A 22,010-nucleotide genomic window follows, 5' to 3' on the forward strand; every position below is an offset into this window, starting at 1 on the left:
AAATGGAGATGAGCACCACCCCCTAGAGTCGGGAATGACTAGCACATATTTGTGAGGGGAACCTTTACCTTTACTTTACTATACCACAACAGTTTCTGACTTCATTGTGAAGATTTTTTTTCTTTATATTATGTTAGAGTTAGATCTTTATTTTTCATGATAGAAAGTTCAATACTAACTGGAGAAAATACAAACTAAATGTGGAATTCATATTGATGTGCCATCAGCATTTATAAGCAGTACTTCAGTGGAAACGACAAGAAAAGGGAGTTGAAGCAGAAGCAAGAGTAAATAGAGAAACAATATGGGATTGTTTCACTGACAAGGCTTAGACTTAGTGATGGAAGAGCATGGGAATATCAAAGGGGATGGGATGAGCACAACTATATTTGTTTGGTGTTGCTTAGACTTTGTGACTGTAAAAGGTCTTTATACTGCTGTTCCACATAATAAGCATTTGTCCATTGGGGAAAATATGTTTCCAAAATAAAAGATTTCCATTTGAGGCCAGGGAGAGGGGGAGCCATATTCAGATACTTCATGAAAAATGGGCACTTCACCCCATCCTTCTCTTCTCATACCCCCAGGAGTTTGAAAAAGTAGTAAACATATTTATAGACTAAATTGTAGTTAATAAAAATAGAAAAAATAGGTTTGGTATTATTGGTTTTGCAATGGCCTATTCTAACCCTGAAGAAAGACACTGGAAATTGGTTTAAAAAGGCACATAAATCTTAGCTCTTTTTTTATCTTATTGATTAACTTTACTAAGCTTAGTTTTTAAGTTGTTGTGTAAATGAGAAAGTGGCAACAAATTCTGGGCAACAAAATTTGGGTGTAGAGAGAATACAAAGCAGTATGGCAAATCAAGCGTTTGAGAAGGATTAGAATGCAAACTCAGTATTTTCCACTGAGCAGAAGTTCTGGGGAATGTAAAATATGAGAGAGAATGAGGTGTGGTGCCTAGAAGTAAGACATGTATGAAACAATCATAAATATAGCATGAGCAATTCTGCTTTAACATCCTCCTAAGCTTCCTGTCACATATTTCTTTTTAATTATTTAAATAGGAAGCAAAGTCTTTTAAAGCTTTTGTACTGATAGTGCTTTCAGCATGAAATCTAGGTCTTCGACACCCAGAAAATTTTAATTTATAAATACTATCCCTTTTGGTGAAAGTAAAAAATGTAAATAAGTGTCCCATGAGCAATATTAGTCTTTGATGTTTGAATGTTAGATTTCAGTGAAAGTGTGGAAAGATTCTTGTATTACCAAGCAACAATAGAAAAACATAGCCATGTTGTGCTTTGTGATATAATTGCTCTGACATATTATTTTTTATGGGCTTGTCTAAAGCTCTTCTTTCTTTATAAGGAAACTTGAAAGATAAGAACAGATGCTAGTTCTAAATGTATTACTAGTAGCGAGCATGAAGATAAACCAGGAGAGAAAAGATGTGCTACTAAAGTAGTATCACCATCAAATCCCAATGTAACACTAATGGCAAATTGTCTAGAGATGTGTTAAGAAATCATATGTAGAGGATAACACAAAAAGATATAAAAGTGCTAATTTCTTGCAGAGATGGCTAACAAAGTAAAAGCTTGAGATGGAAGCAGCATTATTTGCTCTATATCAGGCACATTCAACCTGTGGCACAAGGTCACATGCAGTTCTGGTAATAACACAGCCCTGCAATATCGTAAACTTTTAACATTATTATGGGATTTTACATTATAAAACTATATTATATATTGTATATGCAGCCCAAGACTATTTTTCTTCATTCAATATGGTCCAGACAAGCCAAAAGGTTGGACACCCATGTTCTAGATGTTTTGTGGGGCCCAAAGGGAGGACTATACTTTTTGTCCTTTAATATGGACAATCAAGATATTTAGGCTTATGAGTTGAGGGTTGGGAGGCTGGACCGCAGTGGTTCCGCTCCTTAGATGAAAAGAATTTACCCCAATTCCTTCATGGCCTTCCCATATATTTTTTAAAAGGCCTCCATGAAATTTTGGGAAAATTTCCCATGTTCTAGATGTTTTGTGGGGCCCAAAGGGGAGGACTATACTTTTTGTCCTTTAATATGGACAATCAAGATATTTAGGCTTATGAGTTGAGGGTTGGGAAGCTGGACCGCAGTGGTTCCGCTCCTTAGATGAAAAGAATTTACCCCAATTCCTTCATGGCCTTCCCATATATCTTTTAAAAGGCCTCCATGAAATTTTGGGAAAGGTCAACTATTTAGATACAGTACGATCAGTAAACTGGTGATACCCAGTTGTATTCTAAACCACGCAGGACATGCTATTAATGTCTTGACCCAGTGTATGGCTCCTAAGGGTCATAAACTGTTGAATCGGGGTGGGTTCCGGCTTCTGTTACTGCTGGTTTGCTTAGGGATGATTGATGCATGCTACACACGCATGCACAGTAGTAATACGCAGAAGCAAAAAACAAGATGGCAGAACCTATGGCACTGCTGATAGAACCAGTTTGGGGGCATGGCTGGCCGAGTTACTACCTACTCGGGCAAACCAGTTCAAACTGGTAGGAACCCAACTCTGGGTTGAATGGGGAAAAACAAGATGAACCTGACTCAAACCAAGATGAATTTGCTGTTTGTGCATCAATGTTCTCTGTCAGAGAACATGTCAGCCGCTGTTTCTCTTGATGGGCAAGCACTACCTATGAAGGAACAAATCTATGACTTGACTCCTAGATCCCTAGCTACTTCTAGCTGAACTGCTAGGTGAGGAGACCATTTGCCTAACTTTAGCTATTGTATCTGGCATGAGCAGACCTTGCTAAAGTAATTCATACTTTTATCATGATTACCTTGGACTAGTGCAATATGATCTACATGAGGCTCTCTCTGAAGAATTTGTGGAAGCTGCAGCTGATATTAAATCCAGCAAGCCACCTATTAACTGAAACTTGGCACTGATAATATGTTACACCTCTGCTCCAAGCAATGCATTGGGTTCCAATAAGCTTCTGGGTGTAATTCAATGTACTGCATTTGACCTCTGCTACGTGGTTTAGCACCTGAATACTAGCAGATCCACCTTTTTCTGTAGTACTTGTACTAGGATACTCCAGTACATGTAACTCCACCTCCATGGAATGGTTGAGCTGCAGAGATACTACTTTTCATTAGCAATGACTGCTCTTTAAAATAACCTGCTGATGAATATCGGGCTGACACCCATCTTCCTTGAGGAAAATACTTAAAATGGTGATCTTCCATACCACATTTGTAGACTGATTTGCAGTATCTAGTCTGAATGAATGAATGAGTTATTGAGGTATTATTATGGATCATTATGTTGAATTTGTAATCTTGTCTCTTAGCATGGACATTTTATGTATTTTAATTGATATTTTTTTTAGCATGGATGCTTTATGTCTTAAAGATTGGGCTAGCTATTATTCCATGTTCAAACACAATTCTGATGGATAAAACTAATTTACAATCATATTTATTGCTTGGACAGTAACTCTCGCAGAGTCAACAATATATACTTCATTAGATATATCAGATTTATCTTACAAATTGGCTTTGAATAGGACATTTAGTCCAATATAACTTTACCTACATAAAAAGATCTTCCTCCCCAAACATTAAAAGATAGGAAGGATAAAGACATGGAATTTTTTGCTCTGGCACTCTTCACTATTTTGGGGAAATAATTCAAACACAGACTTATTTGGCTTAGCTTCAGGTGAAATCTGACTGTTAGCTTTTGTTTTGGATATTATTTTTTTCTTTGACTGTGGGTTCTTATATTTTCTTATTTTAACAGATGGTTTACAATAAATTATTACATTCAGCATCATGAAAACACAGGCTTGATAAAAATAAACAAACTACAATATAACTCCCAGTTCCACGTGGATCTTTACAATATGGTAATTAAATACTAAACTGATAAGGCACTGAGTATTAAAGTGCCTAACAAAACTAAACAAATAAGCTATATTTCTTTGTTTTTCCTTGAAAATGTTTAGCATCTTATCCAAGAAGAACTGAGAAAGCTTCTTGGGTGAGAATTGAAACATCTTTAAGGAAAAACAGAAAGTCCAGTTGCCTCTTGAAAATAATCAGAAGAAAATACTACTTTTTGCTAAAGTAGGTTTAGAAACCCCATTTTTATAAATATTTTAGTTACAATTAGTTATATATCATCTGTATCTAATGCTTTCACCAATTCCTTATATGATTAAATGTAAAATCCAATATAATAAATCTTGAGTACAGTCCTACTGATAATAATATACTTCTTTAATTCTACTGAAATTAGTGGTAAATTAGTCATGACTAACATTAAATGTGATAAAAGTATGAGTAAATGTCCTCTGATCCCAACTCAGTAATTTGCAGCAATTAAAGTTTATTGAAGCATTGGATTTCTTAGGAAAATCAAATAGTTCCAAAGACTGCTTTTATAGTACTGTTTAACAACTTATACACAGTACGTTGTTTTAGCTACTTAGGAGAACACACAACATTAAAGTCTAGAATTTAAACTTCACTACTTTAAATGATTTGTGACTTAGCATCTCCTTTTTTAAAAAAAAGGTACATAAATTATAACTTAAATAACTGTGGGCACTTAATTCATAGTTGAATTAAGCTCCTCTTGATGACAACTAACTCTGATTCTAAACAAGAGATTATCCTTTTCCGCCACATAGTCTCATATGAAATATGTAAGCAATGGAAAAACATGTCTGTTTTAGCAATAACAGTACTTCATTTTTGTCACTACTGTTTTTAAAAGTAATCATATCCAGTATAATGAGTTTTCTTGCTTTCTTTTTGTTAGTTCTTTATATGGCCAAATATATATTTTGGCACCACTGAAACTAGATCATAAACTTTATATGCTTAGGTAGGAATGCTCCTGATTTAGTGCATAGTATTCCATTAGCGAATCCACCAACCCCCTTGGTGACAGGAAGCAGTCATTGTTAATACTTATGGCAAAGTAAGGGGCTTGCTATATATAAGATCAAAGGCATGGTCAATTGCCATTGAGAATCTGAGCATGGTTCCATAGGGGGCAAAACCGCAGTTCGTTTTTAGAATGACTGGATTTTTCAAAGTCGTCTCTTTCTTTGCAGTTAATTCCAAAATGAATTAGATCTCCCTTTTCTTCCTGCTGATTTGATTCACTCCTCACAATAGGGCAACCATAGATATCAGATACTGTCTATTACAGTGATAGTGTAGTTTTCTTATGGTGTGCCACAATTGTGTGTGTGCCCACACCAATTCAATCCTCCCCACCCAGCTGTGTGCGACCCCTCCTTGCACATGAGCGCACAACCCCTCCCCAGGCTCCGGGGACTTTCCTGAAGCCTGGGGAGGGCGGAAACGGCCTCCCCCAGCCCCCTGGAGGCCCTTTGGAAGCTGAAAACAGGTTGTTCCCGAACTTCTAGTTGGCCTGTTGGGCCTGTTTTTCACTCTCCCCACCCTCCGGAGGCTTTCCTGAAGCCTGGGGAGGGCGAAAACAGCCTCCCCCGGCCCTCCGGAAAACCAAAAATTAATTGGAAGCTGATGGCTGGTGTGCCAGCAAATATGGCTCTGAGTGCCACCTGTGGCACACATGCTGTAGGTCATCAGGGGTCTATTAGAATGATCAAATTTGCATACCCACACTGTGCCAAGAAGCAGGATAAGGAGCTAATATTGCAAAGGCCTTAATGCGGACTTAATTTCCCAACATTTTTGTTATGCATCTTGAATAAAAGGTTTATAGAAGACAAATGAATACCAAATTGTTTTGGTGCATCTCACTTGTTGCAACAACATGTCACCATAAAGGTAGTCCTCGATTTATAACCACAATTGAGCCAGAAATTTCCCTTGCTGAGAAAGGCAGCTGTTTCATGAGTTTTGCTCCATTTTACAACCTTTCTTGCCACAGTTGTTAAGGGAATCCCAGCAGTTGTTAAATAAGTAACATGGTTCTTCCGTGAATCTGGCTTCCCCCGTTGCCTTTTGCAACAAAGGCAATCACATGACTATGGAACATGCAACCATCATAAATACGGATCAGTTGCCAAGTGTCTGAATTGATCACGTGACCATGGGGATGCTGCCATGGTCATAAGTGTGAAAAATGGTCCGAAGTCACTTTTTCCAGTGCTGTTGTAAAATCAAGAGTTATGAGTCTTAAGAGCCACGGTGGCGCAGTGGTCAGAGTGCAGTACTGCAGGCTACTTCTGCTGACTGCTAGCTGTCTGCAATTTGGCAGTTCACATATCACCAGGCTCAAGGTTGACTCAGCCTTCCATCCTTCCGGGGTGGGTAAAATGAGGACCCAGATTGTTGGGGGGCAATATGCTAAGTCTGTAAACCGCTTAGAGAGGGCTGCAAAGCACTGTGAAGCGGTACATAAGTCTAAGTGCTATTGCTATTCAAACATGCACAAAGAGGCAGTTTTAAGTCGAGGACTGTCTGTACAGTACTACAGTTCACCAGCAAAAGAAGCAGAAGACCATGTCCATTAGTGTGAATTGACAAAGACTCTCAGCCTTCGCCTGGGGTCAACTGGCTTTAACATCAGGAGTTAAAACTTATCTGTTTTATCATTCAGACTCTTTTAGCATAAAAATCCCCTTCTTTTGGAAGCATTTTAAAAGGACTTTCAAAGACTTATTAACAAAGGGCAAACTACACATTACATGTTGTTCCACCATTCAAAAGCTACCTTTCATAAAAAACAATAATACTAAAACTGGCATACTACATTGCTTTACTGCACTAGTGAGTATTGTATAGTTTGTCCCAAGGGCAAAATGCAAAGGGCATATTATTTCACTACCCCTTGTCTCAGGGACATACAAAGAGAATTTGTTCTTCCTAAGCCAGAGCTCAGTTATTCAGAACACTCCAAGAAAGAGTTCAGTCTTGAGAAAGGCAGAGCGTGCCAGCGTATAAACCTCTCTTAGCAATGAAAGTTGTTCCATTAAACTACAGCTCTGCAGTGAGGAATGGGGCTGAGTGCTCGTAACAGTTATATGAAAAACAAGTCAATGCAGGTTAGTAATTAACCTATTAAAAAGGATATATCCGCTTAAATAGCAATCATCATATGGCCTAATACACAAAGCACATTTACAATGCAACCATAAATCAAAGGATAGAAACAACATCTGTAGATATTAAAGAGGCATTCACTTTAAACAACAATCGGCTTTACAATTACTAAAGATAGTGTCAGGTTCCGAAGAGTTAATGAAAACAGCCAAACACAGAAACGGTTTGAAGTGCAGTTTGTATTCTTCCTTCGGCACGAAGTGACCAACAAAGCGCTAAGGCAATGAATAAATTGTCAGAGCTGCACCCGGTGCTCCCCACCACCTTTTATAGTTACTTAGTAATTAGGATAACCTGCACCTTGCACTTGCGCACACCCATCCCCTCTAACCCAAAACAAATACCACCCAGCAATTAATTGTGGATTGTTGTCAGTCAGTTATCACTAGCTTTGTAGATTTACTCAGCTGTTTGTGTAGGAGTGAAGCTGGTGAATCTTGGCAGGTTGCCCGGGTTTCTCCCCTAAATGGCAGCTCCAGGCCTCTGGGCTGGCCGGAGCTGACAGATAGTTTTTACTTTCTGTTCTAATAACATCTGGTTCAGCTCCGGTCCCAAGAAAGGAGCTTGACGAATGATAATTGTTCTAAGGCAGGGGTGTCAAACTCGATTTCATTGATGGCTGCATCAGGGTTGTGTTTGACCTTGGGGGGCTGGGGTGGGCGTGGCCAGAGTGGGCGTGGCCTGCTCAATGTCAGTCATGTCGGGGGCACCTGTGGCAGCCCGAGTGCTCTGCCAGCGAAAACAGACTCCCGAGGTCCATTTCCGGCTGTGAAGGTGTCCTGCAACCCTCTGCTAGCGAAAATGGAGCTCCATTTTCACTGGCAGAGGTTGCAGGAGACCATTGCAGCCAGAAACAGAGCTTGGGAGCCTGTTTTCATTGGCAGAGGCACTGCAGGCTGGTCCCTCATTGTTTCCAGGGTGACCACGTGGGCTGGATCTAAGCATCCCATAAGCTGGATCTGGCGCCCAGGCCTTGAGTTTTGACAATCCTGTTCTAAGGTATAGTTTCCTTGCTTCAAGTTTAGTTCCTGGCACTGAAGCAAAATGGGGTTAACTATTTGTGTAGTTATAGGAAACAATTATCAGCACATTCTCCCTTTTCAATTACTGAAAGTTTGACTTTTTGCCATGTAAGATACTGGTTTTGATAGCAAACACAAATAAGCAGAACAAGAAAGACCTACAACATAATCTTAGCATGCCAACTCCTAGGTCTGTGATGGCAAACCTACGGCACGTGTGCTCGAAGTGGCACACAGAGCCATGTTGCTTGGCACACACTGTGTTGGCCATTCCTCTTCTGGGTTGCTGGCACGCATGCTTGCATGATGATCAGCTGGCCTTTGTGTGTGCAGCAGTGCCAGAAACTAGAAGAGGCGGTCTTCCATTTTCTGGCATGCTTATCGGCCAGCTGATCGTCATGAGTGCATACACACCAGTATCCAGAAAACTATCTGGCCATTGCGCATGTGTGCACTGGAAACTGGAAGTTCATTTTATGGCTCGCACATGCCTCTTGGGCTTCTCCTCTTCCGGGTTGGATCCCAGATGACCGTGCGTGATCCCTTTTTGGCACTCAGTGCTGAAAAGATTCGCCATCACACAAAACAGAACTGTGTTTTCTGAGTCTTCCTTTTGTTTAGGACTAGTATAGTATTGCAATCTTAAATCCAAAACACTGGTTATTAAATTAGGTGACTACTAAAATTATAAGTGATCTCATTTTCAGATATTTTTTTGAAAAAAAAATCATCATATCAAACTACCATTAAACCTATATTTAACATATACAACATTAAACATATACAACAACTGGACTCGTCTCATTCCACCCGACTTGTGTCTACTATTAAGTAATCCGGTGTAGAATAAAATGTTTAAATCTTTTGACTTGTTATGCCATCCACAATTTACAGCTTCTGAATGATGACATCCTCCTGGTTAACAAGAAAAATAGGGCTCTAACAGCTAGTGCAATTTTTTAAAATGGGCTTTCCAGCTGTGATTCAGTGAAGTTGAACACTAAGTGGCAGTACTACAGAGGGAAAATTGTTCCAAGTTGTTGAGTTTCAAAGAAAGGTCTTTCGTTTTATCTCTTTTCATTAAATAAACAATAGCGAACAGCTCTTTTTCAATTGCTTCATATTGGAAGTTAAGTAGTGGGTTTTATCTGCAATCCTGAGTAGAACAGAATGCTTGAGAGAATTGTATTTTTTCCTGTTTTCTGGGTTAGTCCTTTCTTATCAGGAACACCTATAATGTAAGAGGCAGGTAAGTTTAGGGCAAAGGACTTGGGCAAATACAAAACAGAATAGGTGTTCTGTACATTTTGATATTTTTGGGATAATGGGGGGGGGTGTTCTTAAACAGGTATATTTTTTCCGATGTACATGACAAAACTGTATTTCATATAGAATCATTACAGAAGTGGAATGCAATCCTTAAAATTCCCATTCCATTGCAAAGTTCATTGGTTAATCCCCTATTCGTCTTCTGCCCAAATCTACCTTGGAATTTATTCTCCTTGAAACAGAAAGTCTCTGTGTGCCAGGATAAGTGAGAGAATTATGTTTATGTAGATAAAGCTGTTATTACATTCCAAGCACTGAAATTCCATCCTTCATACGCATGAGGATGAGTAAGTGACTGGACATCCTTCAACATACCGATAACAGTTGTCTCAGGAACAGTCAATAGGAATAGAGGAGAGTTAGATTGTGGACCAATCTTCTATACATCTTTCAAGAAAAACAATACAGTTGTTTTAAGACTGATGGAAATCAGTTTTCATAACTAGTTCTCCATATTGGAGAAAGGATACAAGTAGTTCCCTCCTTCTGGAAACTGCACTGAATTTACAAAAAATCCTGAAACACAACTCACAACTAACACATGGCAAGGTAAGATAGGTAAAGAGTAATTCAGGATGATTCATGTCACAGGGTTAGGTATTTGATCCTCTCCTATGACTTCGTCCTTGATCATTTAAATCAGAATATATAGATAATGAGGAGAGATCCATAATATGGCTGCTTCTCATGTAACTCCCTCTCTTTTTCTGTCATACGTAGGTATAGACGCATAACAGGTGAAATAGTAAATACACTCAGTTACTGTCATGTGACTTTTCTCTTTTCTGAAGTAGAATAGGTTCCTAAGTATGGTACTACTATAGTATATAGCTAATATGTTCCAGTGCCTATGACCAGTGTTTTATAAATGGAAAAAATAGTGAAAACCCTGAATGCATATTTCTTACACATTAATTTTATTATCTCAAACTTAAAGTATCTTTAATGCTTTTCTAAGGCAGAACATCTTCACATAGCAATATTTTCTGTTTTCCTTGTACCGAATATAACAAGTAGGTCTATGTGAGAGGGGGGAAAAAACCACCTCAAAACATATTATGGCAACTGGATTGACAGACTTCGTTTGTTGCATAAGGGAATGGATGAGAATTGGTCTCCTGGCCATCAATATGGCTCAAAGTCTGGAGTGCAACAACAAGTCAAAGAACACTCCAAAATTCAAACAACGAGTGAACAAGAGTCAGATGCTTCTACACTTTTCTCCAGAATAGAAGTTCTTTCCTTGGTGGTTGTAGATGATGCAGATGATGAACTCTGCCACACCACCAGTCACTCCATCTGTAAATTATTCCCAGCATGGTTTGAAGGCATCACACATTTTCCTCACCATATTTTCATCCATATGCCCCTGTAAACTCTGGAACACACAGAAGGCACCTTCAGACAAACATTGTTTAACCTCCGCCAGCATGTCAAAGCACACCATTTTTGCTTCAGATCTGCAAATCTGTGAGTTTAATACACCTTCCAGAATTCCCAGCATTTTATGAATTAGCAGACTTCCTTTCACAGAAAGGGAAGCCAACTTTCTCTCTTCTCACTTCTTCTGTGTCTGCTGCAGGTATTTGTGTGCATTGCTTGATGACTTGTAAAGCATTCCTTCTCGTGAATCAGAATGGAATGTATGCAAAAGGATTGATTATTTCTTTAAAATTAACAAATGCCTATACAGTAAGAAGTCTACAAAGCTTTCTTTTCATAGCACCACAGAGGAGTAGTAAGTTTCAAGGCTTTCCCTTGAGTTAGAGAAGTAATTGAAACTGATTTGGAAGTTGTGGTGTGACAGGCAGTCTCCCCAAGGAAGGAGCAACTACAGGGCAGACCTCTGGAATCAAATTTCATCTGTGGTCCAATTGAGGAAGGATCCCTCCCCCTGCCCCCAATTTTGCAGCACTGGTTAGAAATCAGGACTTTTAGAAGACTAAGTAAGATCTGTTGTTAAAATTGTATGACAGGTAAAAGAGGTATAAAGCAGCCAAGGCACAGTACAATCTTTACATTACATTAGATTCCATTACATAGTAAGGATTGCTAGTGCCAAATTGATATAATCTAGTATCTTTTCAATTATCTCCTATCATTCCTTTAATCATATTGCATACATATGAGATTTGGAACAGACTGAATTTTATAGTAGTAAAAGCCTTATTCATCCCTCCATCCATCCCTCCATCCCTCCAATTTATATAGCTGCCCATCCCATAAAAAGTGATTCTGGAGATATACACACACTATATACAGTATACACAATTTATTTGTTTATTTAGCATATGGCATGTATATATAATGTGTGTAGGATTGAATGGTACTTATATATGTCTATATACAGTACATCTATACAGTGTATGACATTACATGTCAGAATTGGAATAAACCAAGGCACTAGTAATCTTTTAACAATCTCTCTTTTTGTCAAGACTGAGCAGAATTATTCAATTGCAAACCTAATAGCAACAAAAACATAAATTTAAAATTGAATTGGCAAAACTGCCAATCAAACATCTTATTCTTTAAAAAAAAAGCAGAAATCAACATCATCTAAGTTACAGTAAATATACTATCACCCTTAGCATCTGATGTCTGGAAAGATAATCTTTTTTTTAAAGGAAATGAGCTACTTTTAAAAATAAACATCACATTAAAAATAAGCAATGTTTCAGATTCATATAGGTTGTCCCTACCTTTTTCAATTGGGCTTTTTAAAAAAAGACTTTGGAATAATTATCATAGTGAAAGAGCTTAAGGCAAATGTTTGCTGCCTGGAAGTTACAGACAGAATGCATTGAAAGGTTTTCAATGATGCTGCTCTCCAGTAACTCAATGAGCTTCACTTCATTGGGTAGCTTATCTGAATAACTGTCATTCATAAGGGTGCTTCATCTTTTCTTTTTGTCAGGCCATATAACTGAGCCATTGCCTTGATTGGTGCATGGATTTATAAATATCACACCAGTTCAATTTCTAAATATTTTTATCAACCCATAAAGATAACACAGGTACTTGCTACTTGCTATCTATCAGGATAGCTTCTCTGCATACATTAAAACTCAGTTACTAGAAGTATAAATAAGTAATAGTTATCGATCCCAAAATGGCAATAACCTAAAAAAATGTATATCAAACAAAAATTTAAAAAGACTTTCGGAAAAAAAACTGTTAATGTTCAAGGCAAGATGCTAATGGCAATTCTGGGAAAAAAGAATATACATGGTTGTAACACGTTGCTCTTTTAATCTTATAAAAAATTGAAGAAACAGAGCAATCAATAGTGTACAACAAAGCTGCCAAACATTTCATTCGTAATTTGGACATCCAGAAACAATCACTGTAATGTTTTCAAAATCTCTGCATCTAGGTTATTTATACGAGATTCCAAAATAAATCTACTTGGAAGTAAGATCCAGTGGCTTTGATTGAAATTCAAAAGAACCTATCATGAACAATACCTACAGTGATAGTCCTAAACTATCTTATTGCTGGAGAAGTAATCTCCATGAAGCATGGGATTTACTTCTGAGTAAAAGTCCTTAGCATTAGTACTACCACTTTGTTAAAGCTCAATGTCAATCATTACTTCAATAAAAGCTAAGCTTTACAAGCCTCTACTGAAACACTGGCAGATGAGGAAAACAATGCCAAGGAATCTTACACTGCAGTTGTAAACATTCTGACTGTATTCACAAAGTAAGACAAAGCTGTAAGTTTAAAAAATGCACACATTCTTGAAACGTTAATTATTTATTTTGGTCATACCTAAAGTACAGGTACAGGTAGTCCTCAACTTACAACCACAGTTGAGCCCAAAATTTTTGTTGCTAAGTGAGAAATTTGTTGAGTGAGTTTTGGCCCATTTTATGACTTTTCTTGTCACATTTATTAAGAGAATTACTGAAGTTGTTTAGTTAGTAACATGGTTGTTAAGTGAATCTGGATTCCCTCATTGACTTTTCTTGTCAGAAGGTTGCAAAAGGGAATCACGTGACCCTGGGACTGTCATAACTATGAACCACTTGTCAAGCATCCGAATGTAAACCACATGATCACAGGGGTGTTGCAACCATCGTAAGTGTGAAAAACAGTCATAGGGTCACTTTTTTCAGGGCCGTTGTAACTTTGAACGATCACTAAATGAACTGTTGTAAGTCAAGGACTATCTGTAGTCCTCAATTTAAGGCCACAATGGAGCCCAAAATTTCCGTTGCTAAGCAAGACAGTTGTTCAGTGACAGTTGCCCCAATTTACAACTTTGTAAATTGCCACGGTTGTTAAGTGAGTCACTGCAGTTATTAAGCTAGTAATATGGATGTTAAATTAATCTGGCTTCCCCATTGGCTTTGCTTATCAGAAGATCAGATGATACTGCAAGCATCATAAATATAAGCTAGTTGCCAAGTGTCTGAATTTGATCACATGACCATGGGGGAAACGGTCACAAGTCACTTTTTTCAGTGCCATTGTAACTTTAAATAATCATTAAACAAACTGTTGTACATTAAGGACTACCTGTAGTACATTTGAAGTTCGCCTACTGTAAGCGCACTGAGGGTCACACGTGTTCTGCCCCTATTCACCCCCCCCCAATATTCTGAACTGGTACCACATAACTATATTTTGCAGGTCTTACTGACACCACAGTTCAATGTTTTTTTCTGTGGCATCTTGCTTATGCTTCCTTAGTTACAGAGCAGTAAGTAGTCAGAACTTGAGGATTCATTGCTACCAGCCCTTAATCAAACAAATATGAATTTAGGCTGCATTTACAAATATTACCATTCACTTTTACATAAGAGTGCCTCAGTATCCAGGTACAAGAAGCATATGGCTGTGATTAAGAAATTGGTTATGCAACAAGCAATTTTACTCTATATGAGAAAGCTTAACTTCAGCCAATGGATGTTTGTATATTATGTTTTCAGGATAGCCTAGTTGAGCAACCTGATTCTTAACTAGCTAGAATGGCACAATCCTCCAATAGGATTAAAATTGTATTATGGGAAAAAGGAATGCAGATCTATCTTGTGATAGTAAGTGTCCATTAGTAAGAACCCACAAATGAAATGAATCAGATGCACACATAAAAAAAAGGATTGAAAGGGCGCCACACTGAGTGTTTTGAAGTTCTGCTTTCCCATAGCAAATAGAGACTTATAAGTGGCCATCCTCTCTTTTTCACGCACAATTCCTGAAGAAAGGACTGTTGAAGATTTATAGAGACCACCGAGGAAAATCCTGTACACAGAGGATTATCTGATAAAACACAATGAATATTTCCTCTTATCTTGAGTGGAAGCAGTAAACAACCAAACAATGTCAAAGATAAGGCAGTGGATGTTTTTATCATCACACCCTCCATAAGCACTTAATAATTTGCTGAAAGCATTTTCATCTACTCTTCCATCTAGCAAAGTGGACAAAAATGACAAATAACTTTATGGCCCTGGAATTTCAGCTATGGTAACTGGCGTGCCTGAAATTCCAGGAAAGGTTACGTTTCAACAAGTGTATCTTTCCATTTACTTACTGAGCCTCACTGAGTAGAGTAGATGCATAATTCTACACTGTAGCCAAAAAAATTGTTTCCTATTACATTCCATTTATAACCTTTGGCAGTGTATCATACCTATGTGGTTAGCCATGCCTTTTGCTGCTACTAAACAACCCTCTTCTCACTCCATAAGGATTTCACATTGTCCAAGTCCATTAAAAAAAACACAGAGAGAAAAATGAAGGAAAGCTTTTTCATGGTTGCTGTGTTTGTACTATATGTGAATACTTCACGTTCTGAGTCCATGTTGGAAGGCATCTGAAGTCCCATAGCCAGCTCTGAAGAAAAGATAAATCATTTCTGGAAATGGCTTTGTTTTCAAACAAAGTTCACCAACTCCCATTCAATTTAAATGCACAACGTATCTTAATCTAGTTGATTAAAATATGTACAGTTTTGTGCCACCAAAAGTGCCCAACCTACCAAAAGTCTTTGGAAGTTCAACAATTGATGGCAGACTTCCCAGGTATTTTTGCAAATAGCTGGTGCGCTCAAGGATATATTGCTTCTAAGCATGGAGGTTCCCTTAAGTAGTTACCATAAACGGAATATAACTTTTAAAAAGTTTAGCAGAGTAAGTCTAGTCTTCTTCCCCCAAATATCACAAGGAAAATCTATCACCATGTGAAAGTATACAAGCAGACTTTTTCAACTCACTTTCTCCACAACATTCTCCAATTGGCCTTGTTAGTTGGGAAGGGCAACATTTGTTACCCAAACATATCAAAGGCTCCAGGGTAGGGATAGCTTGGGGTTCAGGATCACCGTACTTCTAAGGCTTCATCAGCACATCTTCCCACCCTAAATTATTATGGGTTGGCCCTTAGGTGAAGATTGAGCAGCCCAAACATCTGAATTCATTTCTTGCTCTATTTTAAGCCCAATTTCTATTCAACCTGTGTTAAACACATTATTGGCTAACATGCATTCCAGCCCCGAGAGGTTTGAACCTGCATCCGTTGTTCAGATAAATGGAGATGTCTTCTACTAATGTAAAGGGATTGTCTAATTGCTTTCAGAAAAATAGTCTTGAATAAGAGCCTGCCTGCTTTGTTTCACCTGGCCCTGGTGTGGGGTGTTTTTTTTTGGGGGGGGGGGGTCACCTTAAAGTGTGAACTGGGTCCAGGCTGATATTTCAAAGCTCAGAAATCCTCTTTCAATGAACGTAAAATCCAGCAGATCATACCAAAACGAAGCAGGGATTTTCTATTCTGGATCTGAAGCCGGCTTAATCTCTGTAAGCAAACAGGTCGGGGCACAAGGGAGTTAATTTACTCAAACACGGGGCAGAAGGGGCTTCCTGGCGCCTCCACTCTGGGCCAGCAGAGGGCCTCCTTTCCCACCGAAAACAAAGTCGCATGACAAAAACTCCGGCTACCGATCCAGCGCGTAAGGTCTGGCCGGCGGCGGGATTCGTAGGCTGGGGATCCTGGGCCGCCCCAACTACGTAGCACCAGGACCGTCGCGCCCCGAAGCCGGCCGCTCGCGGCAACTCCCAAAGCAAGAGCGGGAAAGCCCAGCCAGGTAGTCGCCAGCCACCCACGAACCCGCTTCCTGACGGCTCTTCCCACGCTGCAACCCCCGCGCGCTTCTCTCCTCCTCGCCAGAGAGACTTCCTCGGACAAGGTGCCCTCCGCCCAACGACCCCTTTCCTTTGCCCGCCACCCAGGCTTAAGGAGACGCCGCCTCTGGGGGCGCTGGGGGGGGGGAAGCGCGCGGGAAGGAAGCGAGAGGTCTGGCTGAGAAAGTTGAAGAGGACGAGCGGAGCAAGAGGGTGAGAGAGGAGCACAACAGGCTGGGCAAAGGCGGCAGAGCGAGCGAGGGAGCGAGGCTGCCAAGCGCAGGGGCGCTTGCCAAGGTGCCTGGTGCGAAGCAGGTGCCCGGTGCCCAGACACGGGTGTCTTGCGGGATAAGAAACAAACAAACAAACAAAAAGGCGGCGACGGAGTCGCCCGCCCACCCTGCCGTCCGCCTCTGGAGAGGGCGACTGGGGCGGGGGCTTCCCTTTCTGCTCCCTTCCAGCGCCCTTACCTGGAAGTGCAGCTCCCCGAACTCAGCCAGCCTTCCTTGCGAGGAAGGCTTTCTCCCGCCAGGGCCTGATCCAGCTGCCGGGAGCGCCCTGGGCAGCCTGTGCCAACCGAATCTCGGGCCAATCGCCCTGCTGGGGCTCAGCCTGCACTGACGGAGAAGTTCTTTCTTCCCGGCGGGGCCTGCCTTTCTTCCTCGCCCCCCTCCCCACTCCTTGGCCTCTCTGGCTCGGGCAGCCGCGCCGTCCCAGCCCTCCCAGGGCTGCTGGGCTGACCCCCCCCCCGGGAGGCTCCGACAGGGCTGCTCCGAGCCAACTTCTCCGCGCCTCCACCTCTCCCTCGCCCTACCTTGCCGTCCACACAAAGCCTTCTGGGGTCCCCTCCGGAGAGTCACATCGTCTCCCAGCCGTCCAGTCCCTCCAGCCGCCTCCTGCAGCTCCAGGAACACCGGAGGAGGCAAGCGGCTCAAATGTCTCATCAAAGCTTTATGAAGGGTGGGAGGCAACGGAGTTGTTGGGAGCCTCTGATCTCTTTTCTCTCCCTTCCTTTCTCCCCCCCCCCGGCTGTCGTAGGATCCTGGCTGTGCCCCCACACCACCGCCCCCTCCACCTCCCTCCCTCCCTCCTCGCGTTTGCTTCCTCTCACTCAGGAATTATTTAGATCTCCATTTGGGTTGCTATTGGTCAAGCGGCTTCCAAACGGGCACCAGCACCGGGTCGCCCCCGGTTTAAAGGAACCGCACTGCCTACTCCGCCCGCTCCCTGCTCCCCCCTTCCCAGCCCGCCGCAACTGCACGGAAAACTCCGGCGTCTCGGAAACTTGGTTTTCCGTTCGCTCCCTATTTAGATCGGCCCAACCTCTCACAAGGGAGGCCTCCCAAAGAGCCGGCAAATATTCTCGGACTTGCGTCCGGATCCACTTTTCTCCATCCTGGGTGCCACTTCCTCCACGACCGGGAAGCAAGAAATTAAATTTATCGCGGGGAGCCGGGTGGGGAGGCTGAAAGACACCCGCGCTAAGTTCTGTTAGCGTTCTGCCCGTCCCCCCGTCCCGTCCCAAATTTCAGCGTGGTAAGAAGGCGGCGAGATCTAGTGCAAGTCTGCCCGGGTGACCCACGGCGGGGAGAAAGCGTCGTTTTCGCGGAACAGGTTGGGTGCCAACGGATAAATCGGAGCAGGGAAAATAAGGAAGCCCGAAATAAAGGTTTTTTTTTGTTTTTTTCCGCTGGTGGTTTCTTAAGTTGCTGGATCCCGGACCAGGGGGTTGGGGGTGGCTTGGTGGCGACTTGAACCGCTAGCAATCTCTTAAAGCCGGAGCAGATTAGTTTTCTACTTGTTAGTACATTAAACAAACCAGATCCATTTAAATATAGCTCCCCGACTGACCTCTCCGTCGTCTGCCTATTAAGAATGCAATCAGGCTAATAACAAGCATGGTTTATTAATGAAGGGTCCGGATAACGTTACGAGTCACTTTCGAAGAGAACACGCAGCGGGCAAACGTGCCCAGTCCCGCCGCTCGGCGGAATTTTCTCGCAGACATAACAAAACAGTCGGGAGAGAATCAACCCCAAACTCACCTTTGCGCTCGCTCGCTCGCTCTTTCCCCCTCTTTTAGGCGCCTAGCCGCGAAAGACAGCGCCGAGAGCTGGCATGGGAGACGCCTGGATGGCAACCTCCGGCTTGAGTGATGGAGTTGGTTGGAAAAGAAAAACAGCATTTAAAACGCCAAAGAAGGGGCTTGAAATCAAAGCTCCCCACCTTCTTGCCCAAACCTCTTTCGCGAGGCGTCCTCATCCCTTTCCTCCCCGTTTCCCAGCCCCCCACCCCGTTCCGCTTGCGCCGCAAATGCCGGTTAAATTATTGATAGTGGAAATTGCGTGGTGGTGGAGGTGGAGGAATCATTGTGGCGTCCCCCGATGGAGTAGCTCCGTTTGATCGCGCTGGAGAGGGAGAGGTTTCATGCTCTCTCGCTAGAGTGAGCTACGCTCGGATCCACAACTCTCCCAGCCGTGAATGGAGGCTGTACGGGAAATCCACACGAGTGCGCCGCTTTGACGTGGATGTCAGATGATTTCCCCGCCTGCCTGTAAACGAGACACCCCTGCGTAGCTCACGAGCAATCAGATTTCCTCCACGCCACTGATCTCTCTCTCGCGTAGCAATAAATAAATAAATAAATACATGAGGCGGCGGCGCGGCGGCAGCCTGGGTTCCCCGCCCTTGCACGTGTCTTCTACCGCGGTTCTCGCTTCGCTTGTTTTTGGGCTTCCCACTAAACGCCGGGAGAAGAGGGTTTCCCTGTCTCGCAGGGATGTTTTTAAAAGAACTTTGAGGCCTGAACGTGATTGAAGAAGCTTTTGCTTGGTTGTTTTTTTTTTCAAAGTTGCTAAAGATTTATTTTAGACTGTGAAAACTTTAAATTAGAATTCTTTATTGGCCAAGTGTGATTGGACACACAAGGAATTTGTCTTTGATGCATTATGCTCTCAGTGTACATGAGAATAAAAATACATTCATCAAGAATAAAGAGATACAACACCTAGTGATAGTGAAGGTTACTAATAAGCTTTAATAAATTAAAAATAAATAAAAGCATTAGACGCTTCTCGACCTTGGCAAGGTGTGGATTTCCTACTCCCATAATTTCCCCAACCAGCAATATTTCCAAACTTAACATGGTGCTGATTTAGAAAAAGCTTCCAAACCGTATTGCCTGTTGTACTGAAACATGTCTGTTAGTTTTGGGCTTAGAAGGAGCTGGATAGATAGGCTCAACTCTTTCAAAATCTTTTTGTCTGGCAATCCCTCAAATCTTCATAGAAACGAGGACAAGATTTTGATTTAAGGAGGATGAAAGGCAACTATCGGTGTCTGACAGATTTCTCCCTTTCACTTCCCTTTTGTTTCACTTTTGTTTCTGGAAAAATAAAAAAATGTGGTTGGAAATGTGATGGTGGGATTTGAGGCTGAGTCACATATTCACAGCACAACAAACCACAGGATATCTGGAATGACATGAGAAGGCTCCCCTAGAAAATGGAATGGAACTTGGATTAAGTTAAAACGATCTGAACAACCAAGCACACATGATTTTTCTTAATTCTTTTCTGTCATAAGGAAGTTCAGGGATTATTGGGCAACTCATTAATACATGGCTAATATTTGCATGGCACGTTGAATTACAAGATAGCTATTTTATTAGCTTAGCATGTCCAAGCCAAGCAGGGCTTTTGTTCCTAAAATTAATGTGTTCTGCAAACTTAGAAAATGAGATTGATGGAGCAAACAAAACTGATCAGCCAGCACTGTGCCAAAGAGATAATGGTGGATTAACTAGTATGCTAATGATGAGTATGTCATTACCAACTATTGACTGAACAGATTGACTTCAAGTTTACACATCTTGATAGGAGTTAAAGAGAGTCATCCATCAGACATTGCAACTCATCCTTCTTGCAGCTTACTTATACCTTCTTGCTATAAGTATTTTACTATTCTTCTCTCTCTCTCTCTCTCTCTCTCTCTCTCTCTCTCTCTCTCTCTTGACACAAGGAGTCATATGACTTTTCCTTTCCAATGAAATGGTGTATTAAAATATCATCTATTTGTTTTCCGTGTGTATGACCATCGCCCATCCAACTTAATTTACATCCTTCTTCAACTTGGCTGCTTCTAGATTGATGGGGCTATACTTTTCTTCCAGACCAGTGGAGAAGAATTTGGAGGCTGGATAGAGAATTCTAGAGTCTTCATACCAGAATTCTTCCAAGCCTTGTTTTCAGTACTCCTTTCAATTGGAAAGCAGAAGGAGCAGACGGGGTTATTTTATATGTTAAATGTATTACGCTTTGAGAGATAATCTTTTCTTGTTATCATCCATCCTAAATGTTGCCGTTTCACTTTTTGCCCACCTCCAGTGATTTCAAAAGGATATAATTTCAAGAAAAAGCTACTATGAGTTAAAAATCATTCCCCACCCATCATTACTTTTTATGTGCACAGAAAATGCTATCTGGAATTATTACTTTTTTTTTTTTTTACAAAAAATAAAAGACAAAATGAGAAACTTTTTCTCATTAGCTTTCTAACCATCTGTTTAGTTAATGTGATTTGATCCCAGCCTGATTTTCTGAGAAGAAAAGGTCAAGGAAAAAAATGGGCTGTATTTCCATTTCTTCTTATTGTCAGGAAATCTAAATTAATCCTGATTATACAAATGGGAATGATGTCAATGAACTTGGATTTTTTACAAGAGTATTTTATTCTATTAATATTTTTTAATTGGCCGAGTTCAGTTCTAATATTATTTGCCACATTTTACATGTAATTGCATATGTATATGTTTCCTAGCTACATGCCTTCTGCTAATGTCCCCCCCCCGCTGGCATCCCCCTCCCCCCTCCCAATAAAAGCTATAGGAAATTACTAATTCAGTTATGTGCAAAAACAAATAGCATATTTAAAAAAAAATCTATCCTGCCTTTTAAAATTACAATTTGCTAATAGTGGAAATATAGTACACATGCTCTGGGTGCAATCCACACTTTTGAAAATATTCAATATTTTACAAGGAAGAAAACCAATTTTATGATTCACTGTTGGGTTATGTATCACGAAATCAGTTCACCTGCCATTGCAATTCAGTAAAACAATACAGCTAGAACAATGATGGGTTTTCAATTTTTTTACTACCGGTTCGCTCATGTGCGCACGCACGCGGCTTCTGCGCAGAAGCATCTGGACAGGTGGACGGAGCCTCCCACCACCACTACTACTGGTTTGCCTGAGCCGAGCCAAACCAGGAGCAACCCACCTCTGAGCTAGAAAAGTATAGAAGTGATCCTGGTGTCACCCATTGGGCTTAATGTGAGCAGTAGAACAAATAACATTGGTTTGTAGTAGGCTACAATTTGGATTGTCTCATGCCAAAGGCAATCCCTTTGATTTTGG

The 22,010-nt window shown here is 41.1% G+C and overlaps 1 protein-coding gene across 5 annotated transcripts in view; it reads right to left on the minus strand.

The window, feature by feature from the left end:
- The window catches only part of BDNF (brain derived neurotrophic factor), a 95,338-nt gene that overhangs the window by 36,737 nt on the left and 36,591 nt on the right, over window positions 1-22,010 (minus strand). The window contains exon 1 of one of the 5 annotated variants that reach the window (XM_081932973.1): window positions 18,638-19,184. The exons of 1 other annotated variant lie outside the window; for it this stretch is intronic. The gene's annotated coding sequence lies outside the window, so the exon portion shown is untranslated. Of the gene's footprint in view, window positions 1-16,217; window positions 16,239-17,062; window positions 17,180-17,406; window positions 17,563-18,637; window positions 19,185-22,010 lie in introns of those variants that run through there. 3 more of the 5 variants (XM_081932974.1, XM_081932976.1, XM_081932977.1) reach the window with 3 other exon arrangements.

This window comes from Natrix helvetica (genome assembly GCF_964273705.1).
Source record: "Natrix helvetica genome assembly, chromosome: 1".
NCBI classification, from domain to species: Eukaryota; Metazoa; Chordata; class Lepidosauria; order Squamata; family Natricidae; genus Natrix; species Natrix helvetica.